The following is a 17,065-nucleotide window of genomic DNA, read 5'->3' on the forward strand; positions in this document are numbered from 1 at the left end:
TTGAAAGAGGGTACCCCCAGGAATTTATTAAAAACATTAGGTCTGAGGTTGAAAAAGGAAGAAGTAGTAGATTTAAACCTATTCAGGGGCATAGGGAACAAAGTAATGACATAGATGTATATAAGGATAAGAATAACACAAATACAAATAATATTTATTAACAGGCAATGATTTTAGAATATAATGCTTTGAATGATAATACAAATTTTTTTAAAAGAATGGAACAGATTTGTATCTCTTTTGGACTTGGACAACATTTCCAAATTTCCCTTTAAAGTGGTGAACAAAAATTCACAGAGTATAAAAAACATTCTGGAAAATATGAATAAAAAGCCTAATTCCAATAGAAGAAGGTTTGGGACATACAAATGTGGACATTGTTCCCAATGTATGTATATTATGAACACAGACAAGATTTATTTAGAGAGTCAGAAAAGATGGATTAATAGCACTGACTACTATAACTGTGAAACAAAAGGAATAGTTTACTTGGCTATTTTCCTAGTTTGTAGATCCTTCTATGTTGGGAAAACCAAAAGAATGTTAAAAAGAAGGATCTACGAACATATCTATGACATGGCAGTTGGCAAGGAAACCAGTGCTTTGTTTAAGCATACAAAGTCATGTATAAAACCTGTATTTTCCTTCTTCGTGTTGGAACAAATAAAAAATGATATCAGGGGAGGCCCATGGGAAGTGAGGAAAGAATTCAGGGAACTGTGGTGGCAAGTCACCCTTGAAGCAGGAAATTTGGGCTGAATGATTATGTCTCTATATTGCCACTGTTGAAACCAAGATCTGCAAAACTTTGAATGGCATGGGATGTAATAATATGGATTACCAGGAGATGGCAATGTTTCCTTGATTCATATAGGTATAACACCACATAAAAGGAATAGTGAAACTTTTTAATTATATTTTTAATTAATTAATTTTTTTTTAAATTGATGATTAATATTTATATCATGTATTTATTTAATTTATTTTCAAGATTTACTTATGAATGTTTTATTAGTTCATGAGAAGTGTAACAATACTTGAAAGTGGCTTTTAATGAAATTTTAATAGTATTATAATGTTGTTTTAAGTCTAAATGTCATTGGTCCTTTTAAATACAATTTATAAAAATTCATTGGCCCATCATTAATTAACTTTAATATAAATGACTAACTGATTTTACACGGGTCATCTGATGAAGTCTTTTTATGGAGACGAAAACGCAAGTTTAATGTGTAAAGGCGTTTATGTTTGCATCGGCTGCTTTGTGTGGATTTTTAATAAACAATTTGGATATACCTCATTTGGTTTCAGCTTTGCCTCAAGCACTCTTTTTATGATTTAAATGTTTACCATAAGCCAAGTTCTTTTAACCCTCCTTTGAGACCTGAATTGGAGGCATTTCAAAATGTGATGGAAATGCAGATTAGAAGTTTATTGTCAAATAAACCTAGTAAAAAGTTTTTTTAATTTGTCATATGATGAACAACTTGCATTAAGTGACTTGATTAATGATGAGAATATTGTATTGTTGAAAGCTGATGAGGGCAATGCATTAGTGATGCTTGATAAAAATGCATATTTAAATGCGATGTCTGCTTTGTTGCAAGATGATTCTCATTATAAAGAAACAACATTAGATTTTATTAAAAATATCATATAGGTTTATTGATGCAACTATAGAGAAATGGTTATGTGAAAATAGAATTAATCAAAAGGAAGCCAGTTTTCTCGTTAAAGAGAGCCCTGTAGTTAGTAAAATTTACGGTCTGTCAAAAATACATAAGGTTTTAGAAGATCCACTGTTTAGACCAATTGTTACTAGTAGAGGGTAAAACTGAGGCTATTGCTATATTAATTGATAAGAAATTACAGCAGGTTGTTAAAACAGGAGACACTTATATTAGGGATACTTTTGCCTTTGTGAATAATATTAAAAAGGTGAGAGTGGAAGAAAGAGATATTATGGTGACAATGGATGTCAGTTCTTTATACACTACCATACCTAATAACATAGGGGTAGAATATGTTGGGTTAGAGCTGGCAGAATCAAAATGTTTTAATACCAAAGAAACTAGTATTGTCTTAGAAATTTTAGATATAATATTATTTTTTGGAGTTTAATGGTAAGTTTTACCAACAAACTAATGGAGTAGCTATGGGGGCTGCTATGGCCCCAAGCAATGCTAATTTGTTTATGACCAGATGGGAGAATGTATATATTAAAGCTAATAGTCATTATAAAAATGTTTTTTTTTTTGGTCATTTTACTGATAACCTTTTTTTATTTGGAGGGGTGACTTAACTGAGTTACTATGTTTTTTTACAATAAATTAATGCTGCATGTGAATATCTTAAATTTACTTGGAATTATAATTATTCAAGTATTCATTTCTTGGATGTTGAGGTATATAAAAAAGGTGATAAATTTTATACCAAAATATATAAAATAAGTGTCCAAAGTAATACATATTTGGATTTTAAAAGTATGCATCTGAGTTATGTTAAATATAATATTGTAGCAGTTGAAGAGAATAAGTGACTTAACTGACTGTGATATTAAATATGCAGAAAAAAGGGATATGTCAAACAATTGTAGTTAGAAGGTACCCAGAATTATTGATAGAAAATAAAAAAGAAGAAATAGATAGCATTAGGAAGATGAAAAGGTCAATAGTTACACATACAAATGTAGCTGATTTTCAGAATGATAGGAAATTAGCTAAGAAAAATATAGATAAAGACTACAGTTTGGGAATGGTTATACCGTATTCAGTTGATGGTGGACAAATAAAAAGTCTATTGAAAGAGAACTGAAAAATTGTGATGAGTTCTCCAGGAATAAAGGAAATTGTTGGTGAACAGCCTGTTTTTGTTAACAAGAAAGGTAAAAACCTAAAAAATGTTTTTCAAGATAAGGTAAAATATGTACAAGAAAAAAAGAGACAAGTTGATAAAATGTCTAAATTGTAGTTTTTGTAAGTATATATATAAGGGACATATTTCAATTAGTATTAATAATATGACAATATATGTTCAAAATGAAAATATTTGTATGATGAAGTATGTTGTGCATCTAAGTGTACAGAATGTACCTCATATTATGTAAGTATGACAACAAGAGAATTATATAAATGGATAAAAGAACATCTATATGCTATTCAAAGAAATGATATTAATAACGCCTGGGATAGACATTTTATGGATAAGAAGTGTATTGGTAACCCTAAGTTTATGGTTATAGATAAAGTATATAATTTTGACATGAAACTATCAGCAGATGAAGATTTAAAATGGAAGGAATACTGCTGGATAGTTAAGTTGAATGCAAGTCACCCACCTGGATTAAATGAGAAAGAAAAGTTTAAGATATATCTAAAAAAGAAAAAACTTAAACATTAGTATAATAAGGGTTTGTAAATCAGACTTATTGTGAAAGGTCATGAACATTTTGATGTTTTAAAGTGAGTTGTCCTTTAAGGTAATAGTTTAATTGTTTTCACTAATGAGTTGTTGTTGTGTCTTTCAGCTTTTCCCGGTTAGGGGTCACCACAGCGGAACTCCGGTCAGCTAATGATTGGCAGTAGATTTTCACATGCCAAGTTGCCAGCTCTGACGCACAACCTTCAACGAAGCTACGCCCATTCACGCATGTCTCCACACAGAAGACGCTCTAGCTGAGAATCGAACTGGACAGCGTCGTACTGTGAGGCGACAATGCTACCGCAGCACCACCACCACAATGAGCTTTATATAAAAGGGAATTACTCCTAAGTAATTTTATTCAGTCTGAGGAAGTCTTGATGATGAAAGCGCTTACTGAATAAGCTGCTGTGAATCTGAAAATAAAGCTGCTTGATTTTATTATTTTGTTGTTAAATTCGTTGTGTGCTGGTTTTCTCCTTTTGCTCAGATTATGCTGTATTCCCAACAACTGAGCTTTATATAGCCTATTTTCCTGCCCTTAAACACCATTTTGCAACATTTAAAAAAGCACCACATTGCTTAGCAGTACTTAAACCAGCCAAGCGGTGCCAAGCAGTGCATAAACATTTTCAGCCATTATTATGTTTATGTGGTACTTAGCAGGTCTTAGCAGAGCTTAGCTGAGAGCAGTGGGCCGGTATATAAAAATAATTGGCCTCATTTTTATTTTCAAAATAAATGCTTATTTTCCCTTCCATGTATTCAAACCCTGCACCAACTACACATGAGGCTGCAACTCTACCCACTTAGCTACATGGATATGTGGAATTCTGCTATATCTTTACATATACCTCTGAGCTACATATAAGCACTGCTAAGCACCACTTTGCATCATGCAAACCCAGTCAGCTAAGCTTAAACTTGACCTTTGAGTAAATAATTAAATGCATCCTGTTTCTATTTTTAGATGTCTGGCAGGTCTCTTGGCATCGCTAAGCATTGCTGTGCTCCAAGCTGTGCAAAGGAACTTTAAAAAAGAAATTACATTGATATAACGCAAATGCACAGTTCAGGGGGTTACTCATCTGTGGACACATTTAGCACCACACTCCCTACACTGATTTAATGGCCATGTTCTATGGCTCTCACTCAGCAATGCACCATCATTAACTGTGTACATGGACATGGTAACATTCTGTGTAGGCTCTACACTATGTCTACACAGAATTTATTAAATCTGGGTGTATTTTTTGTTTTCGGAAAGTTTAGTAATAGTTGAACAAGGAGTGTTATTGACAGGGTTTTCAGACCACAGGGCAATTTGGATTATGGTTAAAGGGAATGATGATTATATAACAATAGGGAAAGGCTTAAAAAGAATAAACAAAGTGAAATGGGATACTAAAGGGAGAAAAGAGGTTATAACATTATGACAAGATCTTGCCACCCCCATAGTGCCTTTTTTAGGCAAGGCTCAAATTCTAAACCTACCACCCTAGAAAACAAAAATGGGAAGAAACTGAGAGTAATGCTGCTCAATGCCAGAAGTCTAAATCTCAAAATGCACGCACTCAAGGCCCTTCTCAGTATGGAGAACATCGATGTCTGTGCTGTAACTGAAACCTGGTTCAAGGCTCCTGAGAACACCCCGGCACTATTAGGCTTTACCTCATATCATGCGTTCCGGCCCCAAAACCCGGACTACACCACAAAAGGAGGGGGTGTATCCATATTCATAAAGGATATCCACACCTCCAGGTTGGTGGCAACGCACGAAGCTTTGGAAACCATCCAGGTGCAACTAACCATAGGCAAAACTGCTCTACAAATTGAAGCATGCTACAGGCCACCCTCTCAAACTCAGGAACCCCACACAGCCTTCCTGAAGACACTGGAGGGTATAAATGTATCTCCAAACACCATCATATTGGGTGACTTCAACTACCCGAATATAGACTGGGAACATTACTCAAGCCCTAACTTTCTAGCCCAACGGTTCCTGGAGTTCATAAATTCAAATGCCATGGAACAGCTAGTCACTGTTCCCACGAGAGGAGAAAATATACTAGATCTCATTATCACAAACATGGGGACAAAATGCTCCACACCGGAAGTATATCCTCATTGGTGAGATCTGATCATAAACTAATCTCACTGGAAATCCACATCCCGCCCCCACCCCAAACAAAAAAGACCACAGTGTAGAACTTCTCTAAAGCAAACTTCACACTACTCAAGACTGGTGTGGCATCCTTCAAGGCCCCTGAGCCAGTGGAAACCACAACCCAAGCTGCGGAAGCCCTTACAAATGCCTTCTATGAACACCTCCAGGACTGCATGGATCAGGCAATCCCAAATAAAACCAAGACTCTTTCCACAAAGGGCAAACGTCCAGTCTGGTGGACCCCAGCCATTAACAAACTTTACAATAAGAGGAGAAAGCTATTACATGATAGAACAAAATCCATAAAAGGGAAGTCACCCCTGATCATTATTAGTAAAAAATACGAGCACTCATAAAATCAACTAAGGCCAATTTTGAGAGAAAAATTGCCATGGATTCAAAGGACAATCATAAGGCCTTTTTCAGCTATGTTAGGAACCTGGGTGGAAACTCCCAGATATGCTCAGAATTAGTCCAAAATGATACAAAAATCACTGAACCCACAGACATTGCCAACATATTGGCAGACAGGTTCAGTGCAAACTTCACCCCTCTCCCCTAAAGGAGAGATAACTATCCCAGTGGAGTGTAGCCTCCCAGACATCTCAAATGCGCAGGTGAAAGCTGCTCTCTAAAGCTAAAAACACAGCATCAATGGGACCGGATGGTGTCCCCGGCTGTGTGCTACACGAGCTAAATGAGGAATTAAACCCGCACATAAGGCAGCTGTTTAATCTCAGCCTTACCACAGGATACGTGCCCAAGGAGTGGCGTACGGCAACTGTGGTCCCACTCCACAAAGGCGGTGCCTCTACGGACCCTGGTAATTACCGCCCCATAAGCTTAACAAGTCTAGTCTGCAAAGATATGGAGAGGATCATAATGGAGCTCATAAACAAAGATATAGGGGACTTGCAGACATTGGACCCGACCCAGTTTGGCTTCATCAAGGGCAGATCATGCCTTTTGAACTTTGTCGACTTCTTCGAAACAGTCACCAAGGCCATTGATGAGGGAAAGGCAGTCCATACAGCCTACCTTGACCTTGCAAAGGCTTTCGACACAATACCCCACTTGGGTATTGTAGAAAAACTTACCAGCTTAAATGTAAACCCATATGTCACAAGATGGGTTGCAAACTGGCTTAAGGACAGAACTCACAGGGTTAGAGTTGCTGGCGCTATGTCAGACTCCAATCCCGTCACAAGTGGTGTCCCACAGGGCTCAGTCCTTGGCCCCCTATTGTTCGGCATCTACTTCTCAGAAGTACAGGCCAACATGGGAGGACTTTGGCTGACAAAGTTTGCTGACGACTGCAAACTGGGCGCAATAGTGGAAAGTGCATCGGACACGGATATCCTTCAGAAGGGACACACGGAAACAGATAGCTGATGCCAGAGCCATGGCCTGAAGTTAAATGCCAAAAAATGTATAGTCATACCCTTTGGGAAAAACAAGGTAACCCAAAGCTACCATATAGGTGGCAATCCACTAAGCACAGAAGAGGTTATCAGGGACCTGGGGACCCAGGTTGACAGTGGCCTTTCTTTTGACACTCACGTTGCTAAAGTGGTTAGAAAGACCTTCTACATTGCCCACCTGATCATGAAGGGATTCACATCCAGATCTAGTGAGGTCATTGTTCCCCTGTACTCTTCACTTATCAGACCAATGATCGAGTACAATGCCCCATTCGGGATGTATCTCACCCGACATCTGCAGCAATTGGAGAAACCCCAAAAGTTCCTCACCAAAAGGATCAAGGGACTCCAAAATCTGTCATATGCTGCCAGATTGAAGAAACTCCAGCTCTATTCAGTTGCATACCGTCTGCTCAGAGGTGACATGTGCCTGACATACAAGGCCATGTCCAACCCGGAATTAATGGACATGCTCCACCTCAAAAAATCCAAATCCACCAAAACCACTAGAGCAAGCAACTTAAACCTTAGCACGGATATAAATAGGATGTGCTGGAGGGATAGATTTATCACTCAGAGACTCCCTATGCTGTGGAATAAAATCCCGGTCCATGTGAGGCAGAGCACCTCGCTGGCTCTGTTCAAGAGAAATCTTGACCTGTGGATGGGAGATCGTAGGTTTATCCCGGGAATCATCTCTGTGTCACTGCTGGACAGAGGCACAACAAACTAATGGGCACAGTAATATTTCATATAAGGGGTGGCGTAAGCCACAAAAATTTGGGCTAGGCTTATAAATGCCTTAGGGCAGATAGCCTAGTATAAACCTATGAACCTATGAACCTATGTAGAAATGAGAGAAGTTTTTAATGATTGGTCAGAATGGTGGTTAAACTTTAAACTGAAGCATAAAAATGTTATGTGACATGGAAGAAAGAGAAATTATACATGGAAAAAATAAAATATAAGAATGTAAACAACATGATTGTGTAGAAAAGAATGATGAAAACTTTTTTTATTAAGGAACAGAAATTATATGATTTCAATATAAAAAATAATATTTATTGTACAAACAAAGATATTTCCTGAAAGGAAAAAAAAAGAAGAAATGGCGCCATATTTAACTAAAATAAATAAAGAGAATAATAGTGTAATACACAAAAGGGGATTATGAATATAGTAAAAGAACATAATAAAACTGTATTCAAAGAGCAGAGAACAAAGACATTGAAAGAATGGAAAGTGCATACATTTGTGGACGTGGAAAATAAGGATTGTGATGGGAAACAAACCAACAGGATTGTTCTCAAGAGTATTTAAGACAAATGATTCTTAATGATTCAGATTCTGATGAAGTTTCCTGTAAGGAGATGAAAGCGCTAAATCCTGAATTTGTATTTTGTGTACTGATCTACGAGTGATTGAAGTTTTTATACACCTTTGTGTTTGGGACCATTTCTACCTGTTTCTGGACTGCCTTTATTTGATGCCCTCTTTTTCTGGAGCCTTTTATTGATTGTTGGTTTTCACTTTTTGTCCAGAACTCCATTGCTTGTTTGGTTCATAATTTAGAAAAAAGACATAAGAATAGAGGAACTAGAACAGGTGTTAAAAGTAATGAATTTAGAGTCACCTGCAGGACCAGATGAAATTGAATATAAGATGTATAAAATATGAATATAGAGAAAAAAATGGTTTATAAAGGTTTTAAATTAATGGTTAGAAAAATGTTTCAGGTATAAATAGATATGCATGGTATCATTAGGTTTATATGGAAAAAGAAAGAAGGAAGAAATACAAAATTGGAGACCAATTATGCTAAATAATACCGATTATAAGATTTTTATGAAAATATTATACAAAAGGATAGAAGAAAAAGTAGGTTATGTTGTAAATGAATATGTATTTGGCCTAAGAAAAGTTGAGGATTTATTATTAAGAGTGAGGGAAAATAGTAGATGATATAGTGCTTAGAATAGTTCAAACACAACTAATAGTAGAAGATTTAAGCAAAGCATTTGACTCAATTCACCACTCGATACTATAGGATATGTTTGATATATATATAATATAACTAAAACACTTGGAAACACTATTGTGAAGATTATGATAAATGGATGGCTGAATGAAGATATAAAGTTAGAAACGGGTATTAGACAAGGTTGTCCATTGAACAGTAGATTATTTGTATTAGTAATGAATGCAGTATCTACATGTATGACTAAGGAAATGGAAGTTATGAGCTATATTTCAAATGAGGTGATAAAAATGCGCATTTTGTTAAATTATGCATATGATATTGTTATTACAGCAAAGAATGAAGCAAGTATGGATACAGTGTTAAAAGAAATGCAATAAATTATTCAGGTTATTGGTTTTGTACTAAATAAGGACAATAGTCAAGGTTTAGGTTTTAAGTGAAAGACTAGTGGAATCAAATTCATTAAGGATAAAATTAAGATCCTTGAGATAAACTTTTGGAAACAAGAAAGTATAAATTCCACATGGAAGGAAAAAATATGGGAAATAAAACATACATGTGTTTTGGAAGTATTTTAGGCTTTCATTTAAAAAGAAAGTTTATCTAATAAATTTTGTATTGTTAGCAAAGATTACTTATTTAGCTGGTGTTTTTAGTCTTCCATTAAACTTGGAAAAATATGTATATAATATAATATGTTCTTTTATCTGTTGAGCGAGGTTGACCCCTGTGAAAAGAAGAATTTTGTATGTGAAAGGTGAAAAAGGAGGTTTAGGGTTAATAAACCCTATAGTGTTTATGTCTTCACTGAATTCATGTACAGTAATGAAATGTTTAGAAAAAAAAATTATGGTGCATTATTAATGAAAATATTAAGTCTAAAATATAAAACAGAATGGTTGATTTTTTTTAGTTAAAGAAAAAGGAGGGCTTGTTTTAATAAAGAAATGGAAAATGATAAAGACAAGAGGTTGAATTCAATAAAGCTTACATGGACTTTTTTTCTGCGTAGGCATAGTGGCATGGTGCTTACATGGAAGTAAGCAGATGTGCGATCCAGTAACCAGTGCTGAGGGGCATGCACGAGCATGCCAACATGGAAGTGTCTGGCATGGAATTCATCTCATAAGCAGGTGAATTGCATGCAAATGAGGGTGGTAGAGTGATCCAACAAGTAGATTGGCAGTACTGCAGACCCCATGTTAGTGTCAGTAATGTACACAGAAAAATTATGTGTACAGGATGTAAAACTGACACCAGGGGCTGTAAAAGTGTACTTAGAGTGGCAGAAATAACATAGTAGTCATAGATATATGCAAAATTATCCACCGTGTGTCCAAAACTGTATGAAAAATAATTTAAATTATTATTTTTTTAATAATCTGGGCATGCTTGCACTGTACGCTGCAGTGCACAAACATGTTTTTATGAAAAAGAGTGTAAAAAACAGATTTATTAGTATGTGACAGTAATGTATTATAGAACCCTGCATGGAGTATGTACAATGGTAGACTGCTGTGGTTGCTAATGAGTTTGTTTTTTAATTTTACTTTGCTAATGAGGCAGGGCCTGGAACCATGTAGGTTCCAGGTCTGTGCAAAGATCCCTATGCAAATGAGCTGGTGTTACTGAATAGCACAAATGGGTATCCGTGTCCACAGATTCCCATCTGTGTAGGCAAATAAACATGTTGGTGTTCACAGAAGAGGTAGCTGACATTAAAAGGGGATGTGTTCACATTCTTTTAAGCTCATACGAACTCAGCGACACCTGTTTGCACAGTGAGGTTCTCTGCTCAGCAGGGGGGGGTATGTCCAGTGACTGCTAAGCTTTGTTTACCTTTGGAGATCATGTTTCAGCATGTTTCACCATGTTTGCATGGTGTGCTGCTATGCTGTGCATGGCCGGCCATGGGGGTGTGTCTACTGACTGCTGAGCATTGTTTATCTTTGTGGCGCAGGTTTGTGAGGCATGCCACAGTGTTCAGCTAGGAAGGCAGTATAAAAAAAAAGTGGCAGAGAAAGCCAATATTATATTAATTAGTGATGACCCTGTGTAGATCAGAGTGCATATATGAGGTGTGCTATGTCTTTAAGAAGCATGTCAAAGACTGTGCATGCACGTATAAATGCTAGACACTTGCTATTCCTAGTGCCATTATGAGAGAGCAGCCAGAGAGAGAGCATGCATGATCACAGTAGTTAGTTTGTATATAAGTTACTTAAGTTAATGTCAGTAAAGTTCTATCATAATGTGTTTGTATAAAATAAAGCTGCTTGAACATAACCCATGCAGACTCTTCTATTGTGTGTCAGAATCGGGTTTGCAGAGAATAATATTGGGAGCCATGAGGTGCAGAGATGACAGTGAAGGTAAAATAAAAATAAACAAGCACAAAAGAAACTCCACAAGCTGTTTATTTGATAAGAAAGATAAAATGGGGCATTACAAGGGCACAAACCACATTATTAAACAAGTGGAAGGCACAAAATGTTTATTAATCAAGGGAAATGTTTAAAACAAAAGTATCTGATGAAGCAATTAACAGAAAAGCAAAACAAGTACATTTTAAGCAAAACGAGTGTGTTTAAAGCAAAACAAATCTGTTTAGGGCAAAACGGGCATGCTTAGTGTAAAATGAGCAAAAGAAAGGTACAATGGGCATGAAAAGAGATTAAACAAGAAAAACAAATATAATAAGGGCAAAAAAGGCACACTGAGCATAAAATAAAGCAAGGCGAGTGCATGTTTTGGCAAAGTGTTGTGTTCTGGCATAACTATGACTTCGTATTGTATCAAGGGTATAACTAAAGTTATTCAAAGTATCTCAAAGTGTGTAAAAGCACTTACAGTGTGTGCTTATTACTGTGTATGTATTTCAAAGAGTTTCTTGTGTGAAAAGTGCAACTATTTCATGACGTACAGTTAAAGTACAGCCATTTCAAAAAATTTCTTGTGCTGATAAGCTGCCATTACAGAGTATTTCTTGCATTATAAAGAGTCGCCTAGCAAGGTACTGCCATTTTGAAAAGATTCCAGTGTGTCGTGTACAGTTTATTCACAAAGCGCAATTACTTTGAAATGTTATTAACTTAAAGCTTCTCTTGCCCAGTTTATTCACATTGTGCAGTTATTTTTAAATGCTTTTTAAAATGTTGTAAATTACTTTAGCAGAACAATAATTTCAAGAGTATTACAATGCCCCAGAGACTTATTTCTCAAAACCCAGTTACACAGAGCATCATGCAGTTATTTGATATGTTTCTTACACTAAGAGGTGATTTCTTGCAATACAGTAATTTCAAGAATATTACAATGGTCAAGAGAGTTGTTTCGCAGAATAAGCCCATTGCATGATTTTGAAAGCCGAAAAGTATAATTTTGGAAGTGCAAAGTTACAAATACTGGCATAAGGTTTTGGCATATGTGCATGTGTATAAGTTTGTGCTTATTTGCAAAACCTGTCACTAGTATGTGTTAATATGGCAGACGGATTTTGAAAGCCCCTACCTCTTGCATTTGATCAGAATATTGATGAGAACTGGAGAATATTTGAGCAAGAGTACAATATTTTTATACAAGCAGCTTATGCAGACAAAGATGCATACACCAGGACATTAATTTTGCTAAACCTAGCAGGGTCAGAGGCCATAGAAAGTGAGCATTAATTTGTGCATGCACCAGCAGTATATGAAGGGGAAGGTGAAAGTCATCACATTGTTGTACAGGCTGAATCGAGGGAAGACCCTGAGTGTTTAAAGTGCAAGTTCAGAGAAATGTGTAATCCCCAGACAAATATTATACTACAGAAGCATTTGTTTTACTCAGAAACCAGTGGAAACTTTTGAATCTTATATAACTGACCTGAGAAACAAAGCTAAACGGTGTTAGTCTGGTGACTTAAAAGATGAGTTAATAAAGGACAGACTCATGTGGTATTAAAGTCCACTTTACAAATACCTGGACTTGCTCCTGCACACAGCCACTGTGAACTTAATGACCTGACCCTCTTTGCATACATTTTTCTTCTTCTTTCAGCTTTTCCCGGTTAGGGGTCGCCACACTGGATCACATGTCCGCTCATGATTGCAGTAAAGTTTTACAGTGTTGAGCTGCCAGCCCGGCGCCCAACCTTCCACAGAAGGCACACACATGCACACACTCACACCTTGGGCCAATTTAGAGTGTCCAATCCACCTACAACATGTCTTTGGGATGTGGGAGGAAACTGGAGCACCCAAAGGAAACCCACACCACCACAGGGAGGACATGCAGACTCCGCACAGACAGCACCCCAGCTGAGGATCGAACCAGAGAACCTCTTGCTGTGAGGTGGCAGTGCTAACCGCTGCACCACTGCAGCCGCCCACCCTATTTGCATACACCCCTTCTCAATTTGTATGTAATTCTCACTACAGAACTCTAACTGCTAATACCTTTTTCACTCTATTTCTCCACTACTCATATTTACCTCCCTCTCTTCTTTTCCCATTTAGCTTACTCCCCTTTCTCAGATTTCACTTGATTCTAACTGCTACTACTATCCTCTCTTCTTTACAAATTAAAAAAAAATCTCTATCTAATTTTCCCTCTTTAATCCATAGCCATACTTTTTCTGTCACCTGCTCTCTCTATCAACTTCCCCTCTGCTTCTGATTAGTCATGTACATGCTTTTGTCTGTAAGAACTAAGATTTAATATACAGTACCTCTATACTCTTTTCTTAAACTCTGAGTTAATTGTCATTACGTCCCCTCCATATGGTGAAATCCTTATGTATAAGAGATGTATGAAAGACTTTAACATTTGATTTTATTACCTTTTTTTGTAAATAACACCTTTAAACTCTCATGTTACAATTGTGAATCCAAGCATTATGTTGTTGTGTCTTTCGGCTTTTCCCGGTTAAGGGTCGCCACAGCGGAACTCCGGTCCGCTAATGATTGGCAATACATTTTTACGTGCCGAGTTGCTGGCCCTAATGCACAACCTTCAATGAAGGTACGCCCATTCACGCATGTGAATCCAAGCATTATAATGCATGTTTGTATTACCTCATGCATACTGTATTGTTTGTAAACATTTTTATGGTGTTTGTAATACTTTGTGGAGCTTTTCTCCCCGGTTCTCTGCTGAAAAAAGGCACAAGCTCAGTCAGACATTCCCAGTCAACAAATGGCAAATAAATAAATAATAAATAAATAATAGTACTGCTGTGACAAAGATTTTGCTTCCATGACAGTGATTTAATGTTGAGTAAAGCCACAGGGATATGTAAAATCCATGAAGTAACAGAAAAACACACAAGTATGCCTGCAAGTGACAAGAACATGGTTTCAGTAGGATCCAGAGCAAATGTAGATAGTATGCAACATGCGGCAAATAGAAATAGGCATAAGCACATGGCAGCCACTATGCCTGCTAGCTCATCAGGGAAACCTCATAGCTTTCAAGCAAGTTCCAAGACCAGTTCAGTTAAAGGAACATGCTCAAGCTCAATGCAGTACAAGCATGGATCAGCAAAGCCCAAATCTAGCTTTATTGTTAACTGTCACATTTGTGGTGCAAATAATGAGTCTAAAAGCGAGAAATGCATAGCATTTGGTCAGCAATGTTCATGAGTCTAAAAGAGAGAAATGCATAGCTTTGGTCAGCAATGTTCATGAGTCTAAAAGAGAGAAATGCATACCATTTGGTCAGCAATGTTTCCAAAAGTTTGCAAATCAAGTAGATCTCACACAGTTATAAGGAAAGGTCACACAAAAAAGCAAGCTGATCAAGTACAGCCGAAGCAGTCAACTTTTTATGTAGGTGGTGTATTAATGCTTGGTGAAAGAGTTGATGCAGTGAATTTATTGGTGAAAAGCAAAGTATTTTATACTGTTCAGATCAATGGTAAACCCACAGAGCTTAAAGAAGACACTGGTTCAAAGTGTAATATTATATCAGCAGACACATTTGCTAAAGTGAGAACTAATGAACAACTCAATGCAGTAAGTAGTGTCTAACTTGTTGCTTATGGAGGTGAAGAAATTCAAACCAATGGCTCATGTTATTTGGCCAAGAGCTGTTACAGCTTGTTATTCTATGTACATCGAAGGCCAGTACATTCTCTACTGGGTCTCAGAGATATTTTGAGAATGAATCTGCTTTCTTTTACCAAAGAAATTCATCACATAAGTGCATCTCCTAGTTCTAATTTTTCTGAGGTCATTTTCTCAGAGTATGCTGATGTTTTTGATGATAATTTGGGCAAACTTCCAGCTGTGTTTTCCATGAAGTTAAATCCACAGGTCACTCCAGTGGTCAGACCAGCAAGAATAGTCCTGATAGCTATGCAAGATAACATTAAAGCTCAGCTGGATAAAATGGTGCAGCAAGGTGTGAGTTGACCTGTCATAGAACCAACTGAATGGGTGCCGTCCATGCTGGCATCTCACAAAACAGGCTCAGACAAAATTAGAATATGTATTGACCCAAGAGATTTGAACAAAGCATCAAAGAAACCATATCCTCCAATGTGCACAGTTGAAGAGGTTGTACCTCTAATACCGAATGTCACTGTTTTTTACTGTTTTGGATGCAAAGAGTTCATTTTGCCAAGTGATGCTTGATCACAAATCCTTATTTCTAACCACGTTTGGTACTCTGTTTGGCAGATACAGATTCCTAAGAATGCCATTTGGAATAAATTCTGCAATTGAAGTCTTTCAGCATGCAATGGAGCAAATTGTTTTGGGTTATCCTTGTGCCATAATAGTAGATGATTTATTGGTTGGAGGCAATGGTGAAGCTGCGCATGACAGAAATCTAAAGAGAGTACTAGACAGAGCACATGAAGTAAACTTGAAGCTCAATCCTCTGAAGTACAAATTCAGACTTCCAGAAGTTATGAATGTTGGTCATTTGTTTACCAGTACAGGCTTAAGACCAGACCCGACCAAGCAAGCAGCTATTCTTGAGATGTCAGCGCCAGACAATGTTCAAGCTCTGCAGCATTTTCTAGCCATGGTCAATTATTTAGGCAAGTTTATACCAGATTTCAGTGAGTTAAGAGCACCTTTAAGAGAGATAATGTACAAAAATGTTGCATGGTCATGCTTAGAACAGCACCAGAAGGCATTTGAAGACCTTAAGCAGAAAACTGCTACCCCACATACATTAAGATACAATGATGCGAACAAACAGTCATTCTTTCCTGTGATGCTTCAAAATTCAGTCTTGGCACAGTTTTACTTCAAGAGGGTAGACCAGTAGATTTTGCATCTAGAACACTTACCCAAACTGAGATGCAATATGCTCAAATTGAGAAAGAACTTTTGGCAATAGTATTTGCATGTTCCAAGTTTCATGATTATATTTATGGTCAAGCTATTCAGATTGAAACAGACCATCAACCTCTAGTTACTATTCTAAAGAAGTCTATGCATTCTGCTCCAGCAATATTACAAAAAATGATGCTCAAATTGCAAAAGTGCAATTTCAAAATGGTCTATAGAAAATGGCTGATACTTTATCCAGATTGCCTAGAAATATGACGGAACAGCTTGACATAGAGAATTATAACTTTGACGTGATGACAGTGTGTAATTTTTCTACCACTAGACTTGATCAGTTAAGAAATCACAGAAAGACTGATCCAAATTTGCAAAAACTCAATCACTACATTAATGTTGGATGGCCATCAAAGCAATCTAGTGTACCACCTGAAGTGCAAACTTATTTTCCTTACAGAGATGAAATGTTGATGGAAGATGGCATTATTTTCAAAGATCCTAAAACTGTTGTTTGTTCCTGCTTCCTTACAACACGAATTTATCCAGATTTTGCATCATGGTCACCCAGGATCCACATCCACTAAGAGAAGAGCGCGAGAATTGGTATTTTGTCCCTCATTACCGAAAAACATTGATAAAGTTCTTTCTTCTTGTTCAGTATGTAATAGTACCAGATTGCATTTGCAAATAGAACCACATCAGCTAAGTCCAGTTCCTGAACTACCTTGGTCAGCCATTACAACTGATGTCTTCGAGTAGAACAATCAACACTATTTGGTATTGGTAGACTCTTATTTGA

This window comes from Protopterus annectens, chromosome 5.part0 (genome assembly GCF_019279795.1).
Source record: "Protopterus annectens isolate FY-2018-M chromosome 5.part0, PAN1.0, whole genome shotgun sequence".
NCBI lineage: Eukaryota > Metazoa > Chordata > Ceratodontiformes > Protopteridae > Protopterus > Protopterus annectens.